General features: G+C 43.8%; 1 long non-coding RNA gene across 1 annotated transcript; it reads right to left on the bottom strand.

Moving 5' to 3' along the window:
• Positions 1 to 621: 621 nt before the first annotated feature.
• On the bottom strand, positions 622 to 11238 carry LOC117095296. The gene is made up of 3 exons (XR_004441903.1): positions 11012 to 11238; positions 849 to 943; positions 622 to 742 (listed from the first exon to the last, which is right to left on the bottom strand). It is a non-coding gene; the product is annotated as an uncharacterized LOC117095296 (long non-coding RNA).
• Positions 11239 to 13059: the final 1821 nt, after the last annotated feature.

Raw genomic sequence — 13059 nt, 5'->3', positions numbered from 1 at the left:
CTCAAAATAGATTAAAGAGTTAAATGTAAGACCTAAAACTGTAAACTTCTAGAAGAAGAGAGGAGAAAAGCTCCATGGCACTGGTCTTGGCAAAGATTCTTTCTAGTATGACACCAAAAGCACAGGCAGCAAAAGCAGAAATAGACAAGGGGAATTACCGCAAACTAAAACACTTCTGAGCAGTCAAGGAAAAAACAAAATGAAAAAGCAACCTATGGAATGGAGAAAATATTTGCAAACCGTGTATCTGATCAGTGTTTTTTTCTTTAGTTTTAATATCTTTTTAAAATATACTTATTTTAATTTTTGTGAGTACATAGTAGGGATATTTATGGTGTATGATAAGGATTAAATATCTAAAATATATATGGAATTCATGCAACTCAATAGCAAAAAAATATATAACCCAATTGAAAAAAGGGCAAAGGACCTGAATAGACATTTTTCCAAAAAAGATATACAAATGGTTAAAGTGTATATGAAAAGGTGCTCAACATCACTAATCACCAGGGAAATGCTAATCAAAACCACAATGAGACATCATCTCACACCTGTCAGATGGCTACCACCAAAAGGCCAAAAGATAACAAGTGTTGGCAAGGATGTAAAGAAAACACTTAAATGTTGTTGGTGGGAATGTAAATGGGTGCAGCCATTCTGAAAAACAGTGTGAAGGTTCCTCAAAAAATTAAAAATACAGTCGAGGCACGGTGGCTCACTTTGGGAGGCCAAGGCAGGCAGACTAAATGAGAAATTGGTAATGATAAATAATTGATATATTAACGATGAAATAACTACTATGTATACTTTGCTACAATAAATAATAATGATAATGGGAGGGGACTCACGTTATCTGAATGTGGAGCTTCGTGTTAAGTCGTCCAACTAACCTATCACCTGCTGCTCTCTGGAGCGTGGGGACAGACGATAGCGCCGAGCATAACTGGGAACAGAAAAATAAATTGGCAGGGGCAGGGGGACTCAGCTTAGTTGAGAGTGAGATTTTGTAGAGAATGAAAATGACCAATATCAGAAGTTTCTCAGAGCCACAGTTGAGCTGCTTTTTCTGCTGGTTTCAGGTGGCTGCAAAACAGCCACACAGGTGTGGGCCTGAAACCCGAGTAATGGAGCTTTCCCCTCCTCCCTGGATTCAGCCACACCCAGCGTGAATGAGGTTTGGCTGCAAAACTTAATAGTTTGGGGAGTTTGGGGGTTTTTTGTTTTCTGTTTTGAGACCGAGTCTCACTCTGTCTCCCAGGCTGGAGTGCCGTGATGTGATCTTGGCTCACTGCAACCTCCACCTCCCGTGTTAAAACGATTCTCCTGCCTCAGCCTTCCCAGTAGCTGGGATTACAGGCCTCGCCACCATGTCCAGCTAATTTTTGTATTTTAGGAGAGATGGGGGTTTCACCATGGTGGCCGTCTCAAACTCCTGACCTCAAGTGAGCCTCCTGACTCGGCCTCCCAAAGTGCTGGGATTACAGGTGCGAGCCACCACACCTGTCCAATTTAATGGCTTAAGAGAAAATGAGGCCAGGTGCAGTGGCTCAGGCCTATAATCCCAGCACTTTGGGAGGCCAAGGCTGGTGGATCACTTGAGGTCAGGAGTTCGAGACCAGCCTGACCAACATGGTGAAACCCCATCTCTTCTAAAAATACAAAAATTAGCCAGGTGTCACCACACCTGTGCACACCTGTAATCCCAGCTACTCGGGCAGCTGAAGCAGGAAAATTGCATGAACCCAGGAGGCAGAGGTTGCAGTGAGCCAAGATCATGCCACTGCACTCCAGACTGAGTGACAAGAGCAAAACTCCATCTCAAAAAAAAAAAAAAAAAAGAGAAAGCAAAACAAAAGTGAGGAAATCAAGGGGAGGGAAATCACTGCCCCAGCTCAGGGTTCTTGCCCCGAAGAAGGAGCTGCACTGCCAGAGTCCGTTTCAGGCACCCTCCAGGAAGCCTCCAACCCCCAGCTGCAGTGCCTGCATGACAAAAAGTCAAGTTCAAGGGCCGGGCTTCCCCTCTGTTCCCCCCACCCCCAACCCCCAGCAACACAGGAAGCAGGGCTCACTCCTCCTGCACCAGTGCACTTACAGGAATTCAGCTGCTGTCACAAGTACAGCCTCCTGAGAGCCTGGGCCCTTTCCCAGAACCCCACCCATACCTGGTGGGGCTGATGTCCAGCTAGGATGCTGCACTAAAGCCCTACACAGAACTGAAGCATTAGCGTGCTTTTAACCCAGTTGGGGAAAAGCCACTGCCCTGAGCCCCTTGAAAGAACTGAGGAAATGCCACCCCAAAATATGCCACTTTGGTGTGCTGATCACTTCGAGGTGAAGACACTTGAGAAAGACCAAAAGCAGAGGGATGTTTTCCCTGAACTCCCCCTATCTGCCTAAAGACAATCCCCAATCCCAGGGAGTTTTGGGGAAATGAAAATCAAAACCACAGTGACATACCATCTCACACCTGTTAGACAGCTAGCATCAAAAGGTGAAAGGTAAAAGGTGTTGGCAAAGATGTAGAGAAAATAGGTATATGTTGTGGGTGGGAACGTAAATTGGTGCTGCCATTCTGTAAAACAGTGTGAAGTTTCCTCAAAAAATTAAAAATGGGACTAGGTGGGGGTGGCTGGCAAAATGGCCAAATAGGAACAGTTCCAGTCTGCAGCTCCCAGCAAGATCAACGCAGAAGGCAGGTAATTTCTGCATTTCCAACTGAGGTACCTGGCTCACCTCACTGAGACTAGTTAGACAGTGGGTGCAGCCCACAGAGGGTGAGCCAAAACAGGGTGGGGCGTCGCCTCAACCGGGAAGCCCAAGAGGTCAGGAAACTCCCTCCCCTAGCCAAGGGAAGCCATGAGGAACTGTGCCATGAGAAACAGTGCGCTCCAGCCCAGATACTACACTTTTCCCATGGTCTTTGCAACCCGCAGACCAGGAGATTCCCTCAGGTGCCTACACTACAAGGGCCCTGGGTTTCAAGCACAAAACTGGGCAGCCATTTGGGCAGACACCAAGCTAGCCGCAGGAGTTTTCTTTCCATAACCCAGTGGCACCTGGAGCAGCAGGAGACAGAACCATTCATTCCTCCAGAAAGGGGGCTGAAGCCAGGGAGCCAAGTGGTCTAGCTCAGCAGATCCCACCCCCACAGAGCCCAGCAAGCTAAGACTGACTGGCTTGAAATTCTTGCTGGCAGCACAGCAGTCTGAAGTTGACCTGGGACACTCAAGCTTGGTAGGAGGAGGGGTGTCCACCATGACCAAGGCTTGAGTAGGTGGATTTTCCCTCACAGCATAAACAAAGCCACTGGGAAGTTCAGAACAGGTGGAGCCCACCACAGCTCAGCAAAACCATTGTGGCCAGACTGCCTCTCTAGATTCCTCCTCTCTGGGCAGGGCATCTCTGAAAGAAAGGCAGCAGCCCCAGTCAGAGGCTTATAGATAAAACTCCGACCTCCCTGGGACAAAGCACCTGGGGGAAGGGGCGGCTGTGGGTGCAGCTTCAGCAGATTTAAATATTCCTGCCTGCTGGCTCCGAAGAAACCAGCAGATCTCCCAGAACGGCACTCAAGCTCTGCTAAGGGACAGACAGTCTCCTCTAGTGAGTCCCTGACCCCTGTGCCTCCTGACTGGGAGATACCCCTCAGCAGGGGTCGACAGACACCTCATACAGGAGAGCTCTGGCTGGCAATTGGCAGGTGCCTCTCTGGGACGAAGCTTCCAGAGGAAGGAACAGGCAGTAATCTTTGCTGTTCTGCAGTCTCTGCTGGTGATACCCAGGCAATCAGAGTCTGGAGTGGACCTCCAGCAAATTCCAGCAGACCTGCAGAAGAGGGACCTGACTGTTAGAAGAAAACTAACAAACAGAAAGCAATAGCATCAACATCAACACAAAGGACAACCACACAGAAACCCCATGGAAAGGTCACCAACATCAAAGACCAAAGCTAGATAAATCCACAAAGATGAGGAAAAACCAGAGCAAAAAGGCTGAAAATTCCAAAAACCAGAATGCCTCTTCTCCTCCAAAGGATCACAACTTCTCACCAGCAAAGGCACAAAACTGGACAAAGAAGGAGTATGACAGATTGACAGAAGTAGGCTTCAGAAGGTGGGTAATAACAAACTCCTCCGAGCTAAAGGAGCGTGTTCTAACCCAATTCAAGGAAGCTAAAAACCTTGAAAAAAGGTTAGAGGAATTGCTAACTAGAATAACCAGTTTAGAGAAGAACAAAAAAGACCTGACGGAGCTGAAAAACACAGCACGAGGAGCATACACAAGTATCAATAACCAAATCGATCAAGTGGAAGAGAGGATATCAGAGATTGAAGATCAAATTAATGAAATAAAGCGTGAAGACAAGATTAGAGAAAAAAGAATGAAAAGAAATATGGGACTATGTGAAAAGACCAAATCTACGTTTGATTAGTGTACCTGAAAGTGACAGGGAAAATGGAACCAAGTTGGAAAACACTCTTCAGGATATTATCTAGGAGAACTTCCATCACCTAGCAAGGCAGGCCAACATTCAAATTCAGGAAATACAGAGAATACCACAAAGATACTCCTCGAGAAGAGCGATCCCAAGACACATAACTGTCAGATTCACCAAGGTTGAAATAAAGGAAAAAATGTTAAGGGCAGTCAGAAAGAAAGGTCAGGTTACCCACAAAGAGAAGCCCATCAGACTAACAGCAGATCTCTCTGCAGAAACCCTACAAGCCAGAATAGAGGGGGGGGCATTATTCAACATTCTTAAAGAAAAGAATTCTCAACCCAGAATCTCATATCCAGCCAAACTAAGCTTCATAAGTGAAGGAGAAATAAAATCCTTTACAGACAAGCAAATGCTGAGAGATTCTGTCACCACCAGGCCTGCCTTACAAGAGCTCCTGAAGGAAGCACTAAATATGGAAAGAAAAAATCGGTACCAGCCACTGCAAAAACATACCAAATTGTAAAGACCATCGATACTATGAAGAAACTACATCAACTAATGGGCAAAATAACCAACTAGCATCATAATGAAAGAATCAAATTCACACATAACAATATTAACCTTAAATGTAGATGGACTAAATGCCCCAATTAAAAGATACAGATGGGCAAATTGGATAGAGAGTCAAGACCCATTGGTGTGCTGTATTTAGGAGACCCATCTCATAAGCAGAGACACACATAGGCTCTAAATAAAGGGATGAAGGAATATTTACTAAGCAAATGGAAAGCAAAAAAAAAAAAAGCAGGGGTTGCAATCCTAGTCTCTGATAAAACAAACTTTAAACCAACAAAGATCAAAAAAGACAAAGAAGGGCATTGCACAATGGTAAAGGGATCAATGCAACAAAAAGAGCTAGCTATCCTAAATATATATGCACCCAAAACAGGAGCACCCAGAACCATAAAGCAAGTTCTCACAGACCTACAAAGAGACTTAGACTCCCACACAATGATAGTGGGAGATTTTAACACCCCACTGTCAATATTAGACAGATCAACAAGACAGAAAATTAACAAGGATATTCAGGACTTGAACACAGCTCTGGACCAAGCAGAACTAATAGACATCTACAGAACTCTCCACCTGTAAATCAACACAATATACATTCTTCTCAGCACCACATCACACTTATTCTAAAATTGACCACATAATTGGAAGTAAAACACTCCTTAGCAACTGCAAAAAAAATGGAAATAATAACAAACAGTCTCTCAGATGACAGTGGAATCAAATTAGAACTCAGGATTAAGAAACTCACTGAAAACCGCACAATGGCATGGAAACTGAACAACCTGCTCCTGAATGACTACTGGGTAAATAACGATATTAAGGCAGAAATAAATGTTATTTCAAACCAATGAGAACAAAGACAGAAGGCACCAGAATCTCTGGGACACAGCTAAAGCAGTATTTAGAGGGAAATGTATAGCATTAAATGCCCACAGGAGAAAGCAGGAAAGATCTAAAATTGACACCCTAACATCACAGTTAAAAGAACTAAAGAAGAAAGAGCAAACAAATTCAAAAACTAGCAGAAGATGAGATATAACTAAGATCACAGCAGAACTGAAGGAGATAGAAACACGAAGAATCCTTCAAAAAATCAATGAATCCAGGAGCTGATATTTTGAAAAATCAACAAACAGATAGACCACAAGCCAGATAATAAAGAAGAAAACAGAGAAAAATCAAATAGAAACAATAAAAAACGATAAAGGGGATATAACCACTGATCCCACAGAAATACAAACTACCATCAGAGAATACTATAAACACCTCTACACAAATGAAATAGAAAATTGAGAAGAAATGGATAAATTCCTAGACACATCCACTTTCCCAGGACTAAACCAGGAAGAAGTCGAATCCCTGAATAGACCAGTAACAAGTTCTGAAACTGAGGCAGTAATTAATAGCCTACCAACCAAAAAAACCCAGGACCAGATGGATTCACAGCCAAATTCTACCAGAAGTACAAAGAGGAGCTGGTACCATTCTTTCTGAAACTATTCCAAACAATAGAAAAAGAGGGACTCCTCCCCAACTCATTTTATGAGGGCAGCATCACCTGACACCAAAACCTGGCAGAGACACACACACACAAAAGGAAATGTCAGGCCAATATCCCTGGTGAACATTGATGCAAAAATCCTCAATAAAATATTGGCAAACTGAATCCAGCAGCACATCAAAAAGCTTATCCACCACACTCAAGCTGGCTTCATCTCTGGCATGCAAGGCTGGTTCAATACACACAAATCAATAAACATAATCCATCACATAAACAGAACCGATGACAAAAACCACATGACTATCTCAATAGATTCAGAAAAGGCCTTCGATAAAATTTAACACTGCTTCATGCTAAGAATTGTCAATAAAATAGGTATTGATGAGACATATTTCAAAACAATAAGAGTTATTTATGACAAACCCACAGTCCATATCATACTGAATGGGCAAAAGCTGGAAGCATTCCCTTTGAAAACCAACCTAAGACAAGGATGCCCTCTCTCACCACTCCTATTCAACATAGTATTGGAAGTTCTGGCCATGGCAATCAGGCAAGAGAAACAAATAGCGGGTACTCAGCTAGGCGCGGTGGCTCACACCTGTAATCCCAGCACTTTGGGAGGCCGAGGCAGGCAGATCACCTGAGGTCGGGAGTTTGAGACCAGCCTGACCAACATGAAGAAACCCCATCTCTACTGGAAAAAATACAAAATTAGCCAGGCATGGTGGTGCATGCCTGTAATCCCAGCTACTCAGGAGGCTGAGGCAGGAGAATCACTTGAACCCAGGAGGTGGAGGTTGCAGTGAGCCGAGATCATGCCATTGCACTCCAGCCTGGGCAACAAGAGTGAAACGCCATCTCAAAAAAAAAGAAAGAAAGTATATTCTAATAAGAAGAGGGGAAGTCAAATTTTCTCTGTTTGCAGATGACATGACTGTATATTTAGAAAATCCCATTGTCTCAGCCCAAAATCTCCTTAAGCTGATAAGCAACTTCAGCAAAGTTTCAGGATACAAAACCAATGTGCAAAAATCACAAACATTCCTGTACACCAATAATAGACAAACAGCGAGCCAAATCACGAGTGAATTCCCATTCACAATTGCTACAAAAAGAATAAAATACCTAGGAATCTAACTTACAAGGGATGTGAAGTACCTCTTCAAGGAGAACTGCAAACCACTGCTCAACAAAATAAGAGAAGACACAAACAAATGGAAGAACTTCCATGCTCATGGATAGGAAGAATCAATATCATAAAAATGGCCATACTGCCCAAAGTAATTTATAGATTCAATGCTATCCCCATCCAACTACCATTGACTTTCTTCACAGAATTAGAAAAAGCTACTTTAAATCTCATGTGGAACCATAAAAGAGCCCATATAGCCAAGACAATCCTAAGCAAAAAGAACGAAGCTGGAGGCATCACGCTACCAGACTTCAAACAATACTACAAGGCTATAGTAACCAAAACAGCAAAGTACTGGTACCAAAACAGATATATAGACCAATACAACAGAACAGGGGCCTCAGAAATAACACCACAAACCTACAACCATCTGATCTTTGACAAACCTGACAAAAGCAAGCAATGGGGAAAGGATTCTCTATTTAATAAATGGTGTTGGGAAAACTGGCTAGCCATATGCAGAAAATTGAAATTGGACCCCTCCCTTACACTTTAAAAAAAAATTAACTCAACACGGATTAAAGATTTAAATGTAAGACCCAAAACCATAAAAACCCTAGAAGAAAACATAGGCAATACCATTCAGGACATAGGCATGGGCAAGGACCTCACGACTAAAACACCAAAAGCAATGGCAACAAAAGCCAAAATTGATGAATGGGATCTAATTAAACTAAAGAGCTTCTGCACAGCAAAAGAAACTACCATCAAAGTGAACAGGCAACCTACAGAATGGGAGAAAAATTTTGCAATCTACTCATCTGACAAAGGGCTAATATCCAGAATCTATAAAGAATGTAAACAAATTTACAAGAAAAAAACAACCTCATCAAAAAGTGGGCAAAGGATATGAACAGACACTTCTCAAAAGGAGACATTTATGCAGCCAACAGACATATGAAAAAAGGCTCATCATTACTGGTCATCAGAGAAATGCAAATCAAAACCACAACGAGATACTATCTCACGCCAGTTAAAATGGCAATCATTAAAAAGTCAGAAAACAACGATGCTGGAGAGGATGTGGAGAAATAAGAACGCTTTTACACTGTCGGCGGGACTGCAAATTAGTTTAGCCATTGTGGAAGACAGTGTGGCGATTCCTCAAGGATACAGAACCAGAAATACTATTTGACTCAGCCATTACTGGGTCATACGATTACTGGGTATGTACCCAAAGATTATAAATCATTCTACTAAAAAGACACATGCACCTTTGGGAGGTCGAGGCAGGTGGATCACCTGAGGTCAGGAGTTCAAGGCCAGCCTGGCCAACATGGTAAAACCCCGTCTCTACTAAAAATATAAAAAATTAGCTGGGCATGGTGGTGGATGCCTGTAATCCTAGCTACTCGGGAGGCTGAGGCAGAACTGCTTGAACCCAGGAGGCAGAGGTTGCAGTGAGCTGAGATCCTGCCACTGCACTCCAGCCTAGGCAACAAAAGTGAAACTTTGTCTCAAAAAAAAAAAAAAGACACATGCCACATGTATGTTTATTGCAGCACTATTCACAATAGCAAAGACTTGAAACCAATCCAAATGCTCATCAATGATAGACTGGATAATGAAAATGTGGCACATATACACCATGGAATACTATGCAGTCATAAAAAAGGATGCATTCATGTTCTTTGCAGGGACATGAATGAAGCTGGAAACCATCATTCTCAACAAACTAACACAGGAACAGAAAACCAAACACTACATGTTCTCACTCGTAAGTGGGAGATGTATAATGAGAACATATGGACACAGGGAGGGGAACATCACACACCAAGGCCTGTTGGGGGCTGGGGGCTGGGGGAGGAATAGCATTAGGAGAAATACCTAATGTCGATGATGGGTTGATGGCTGCAGCAAACCACCATGGCACGTGTATACCTATGTAACAAACCTGCATGTTCTGCACATGTATCCCAGAATTTAAAGAAGAATAATAAATAAATAAATAGGGACTAGGGAGGATTAACTTCTACCCCAGGAGAGGAGACAAGAATACCCCAGAGCTGGACAAACTTTGTCACAAACCATTATCTCTGCTTCTGAGGTCCCATTCATCTCTCCCCAAAACCATTTATTCCTCTCTAAGCTGCCTGCATCTCCCTGTCCGTCTCCACTATGAAGAGGGTATTCAAGCTCCTCAGTCTCACTAGTTTGAAAGTGTTCCCTTTTCTTTCCTGTGATGCCCCAGTGCACATAATAAATTTGTGTGCCTTTGCTCATGTAATTGGCCTGCTGTGTGTGTGTGTGTGTGTGTGTGTGTAAATGGGGTTTCACTTTGTTGCCCAGGCTGGTCTCAAATTCCTAGCCTCAAGTGATCTTCCAACCTCAGCCTTCCAAAGTATTAGGTGTTAGGATTACAGGTGTGAGCCTGGCTAGTGTTTGTTTGTTTTTGTTTTTGAGACAGGGTCTTGCTCTGTCACCCAGGCTGGAGTGCAGTGGCACAATCACAGCTCACTGAAGCCTCAACACCCCAGGCTCAGGTGATCCTCCTGCCTCAGCCTCCTGAGTACCTGGGACTACAGCACGCCACCATCACGCCCAGATAATTTTATTTATTTTTTTGTTAAAGAAGCGATCTTACTATGTTGTGCAGGCTGGTCTCAAATTCTTGGGCTCAAGCGATCCTCCCACCTCAGCCACCCAAAGTGCTGGGATTGTAGGTACAAGCCACTGCCTCCAACCTATTTTTAAAATTTTTTTAGAGACAGGGTCTTGCTTTGTTGCTGAGGCTGGAATGCAGTGGTGCCATCATAGCTTACTACAGCCTGGAACTCCTGGTCTCAAACAATCCTCCCACATCAGCCTCCCAAATAGCTGGGACTACAGGCATGCACAACCAGCCTAGCCAATTTTCTTGTTTTTTGTAGAGACAGTGTCTCATGATGTTACCCAAGCGGTCTCAAACAGCTAGGCTCAAGCCATCCTTCCACCTCAGTCTCCCAAAGTGCTGGGATTACAGGCGTGAGCCACCATGCAGGGCCTGATAGTTTATTTCATAGACTCAGCTACCAACTCCTTAGAGTGCAGAGGGAAATTATTCTCCATACACACCGTTCGAGGTTCTCCCTCCACCCTCTGTTGCCCTGGACACCCTCCCTAGACCTTCCCAGTGAACAACCTGACATCAGGAATCCTCCTGGAACCTGCTCCTGACCTCTGCAGGTGTCAGTTCTGATCAGTAGGAGCACACAGAATGAAAGGCAGAACAAAGGTTGGTTTTTATTCTGATTTTAGCAAGTAAAACTCTACTTGAAATTTGCGTTTGACCACGGGTTCTCTCCCCTAAAATTCCCATACTCACCCCAACCTGATGCCTCTCTTCAGATTCTCCAGAAAGTCTACACTGCCCTCTCGTGGCAGAATGTTGCTATTGCACAGTCTCCTTTCAAAGCATCCTGTAACGTTTCTTCTTGTAAGTCAACCTGTTGTCCATCCCGGAAAAATAGAACTCTTCTCAACCTTCTAAACGAAGATCACAAAATCAAGGTCACAGTGCCATTATTTACTTCTAAATGAAGGTGGAATAACATAAAGAATAGGTGCACGAGATGGTTTTGGTATGTGGCAGTTCATGTGCCCACAAATGGGATTATGGCCCACACAGAGAACACTTCATTCAAATTGTGACGTGGATACTGTGTCTTTGATGCTCTTGCATCCCCTTTATGATCTTTCCATCCTCCTAGGTCACTGGGGACCTGGGAGTCTCCAGGAACAATGTACTTCTGCCCACCCTGCATTTCCCTCTAGGCTAGAATGCTCTGAAGCGCGGCCTCCAGAGCAACTCGGACTTCTACTGGCACACAGCAGTGATGCAGGGGACACTGAAGTTGCAGAGAAGTAAAGTGGCACCTAGATACCCAACTGCACGGCCTCCACTGGAGCACGGGGCCTGCCAGCTTCCGTGGCCTGCTCTGTAGATTCTCACATTGTGAGGGCTTGCTTTCAGTGGAGACTCAGAGGTGGCCTGAGCAGAGAAGAAAACACTGGGTTATGGAGTGAGCTTAACAACGGCAGACAGTTGTCTTTTCGAGGGGAGATAAGAAGTGGGTTGTTGTAAGTGGGTGCCGTCTCGGGGAGGGGATTCATCCGCACGGCGTGAATGAATGCACGCCATCTGACCGTTGCTCTGGAGGTGGCGGATGTGGAAATGGATCCCAGACAGAGCTGGCTTTGAAAGGGCCCCTCACCAGTGGGAGCTCTCTCTGGCAGACACAGAACCAAACACCTCAAACACTTGGGAGGGGTCCCATATACAGAAAGAGATATGTCTTCTCCGACTGACAGCCATGGCTAAGATGGCCTCACAGCTCCGGCCCCAGGAAATATCTAGCCATAGCATCCGCCAGGGGCAACTAGGCGTTCGCAGCAAGTACAACAGCACCTGGAGTTGCCCGTTTCCCTGTTCTGTGGAAAGAGAAGCAGCCGCCGTAAACGAGAGAACTTCATGCCACAAATCCTGAAAGTTAAAACTTGCAAGCGACAAAGAAATCTTAACATCTCCCCAGCACCAACACAGAATCGTTCATAAATCCGAAATGCTTACTAGATGAAGACTGCGACCTCTTTCAAATGTTTGTGATCAGTAGTCTTTTCATTTGGCCTTTTTGAAGAATGTTGACAGTGGACCATATTGCTTCACCTTCCCACCGCTGCTGAGTGTCACACGGCGTCATCTTCCCTCCCTGCCTGCCATGAGGCCCTTCCTGCCCAGCTGCCTCACAGCAATTCATGGAAGGATCAGTAGGTTATATTTAGAATTTTCAAACACTTTAGAAACATGCAAATATAAAATGAACATGTCAATGGTTTGATTCAAATCTTTCATTAACAAGGGAACCAGAAATACGCTGAAACTGGTTCAAAGGAGAACTTGAAGAATTGAGATTTACGTTGTCAGTCCAGTCAAAGGAATGCTGAGATGAATTTGCTAATCTATGCAAAACTGGTTAAAATACTACTAGGCAATAAACTATATAAATCATCTTTTCTACAAGACAGTAAATAATGATATCTCTCCAATGCAAAATGCATTTTCATTGCTATGGGCTAGAATCATTTACAAAACTTTCAAATAAGAATCTTTATTTTATTATTCCTTTTCTGCAAGTTAACCTCTACCTCTTAGAGTTGTAAAATACCCTGGCTAATAAAAAGTTAATCAAAATTACATAGCAACCACTGCATTGAAGGAATACTCCGTCATTTATTTTATTTTATTTTATTTTATTTTGAGATGGAGACTCACTCTGTCACCCAGGCTGGAGCACAATCTCAGCTCACTGCAACCTCCGTCTTCCGGGTTCAAGCAATTTTCCTGCCTCAGCCTCCCGAGTATCTGGAATTACA

The sequence above is a fragment of the Trachypithecus francoisi genome, unplaced genomic scaffold (genome assembly GCF_009764315.1).
Source record: "Trachypithecus francoisi isolate TF-2019V2 unplaced genomic scaffold, Tfra_2.0 Lachesis_group13, whole genome shotgun sequence".
Classification (NCBI taxonomy): Eukaryota; Metazoa; Chordata; class Mammalia; order Primates; family Cercopithecidae; genus Trachypithecus; species Trachypithecus francoisi.
Note: the sequence above shows the minus strand (reverse complement) of the source record. Positions and strands in the feature narration are given on the sequence as shown.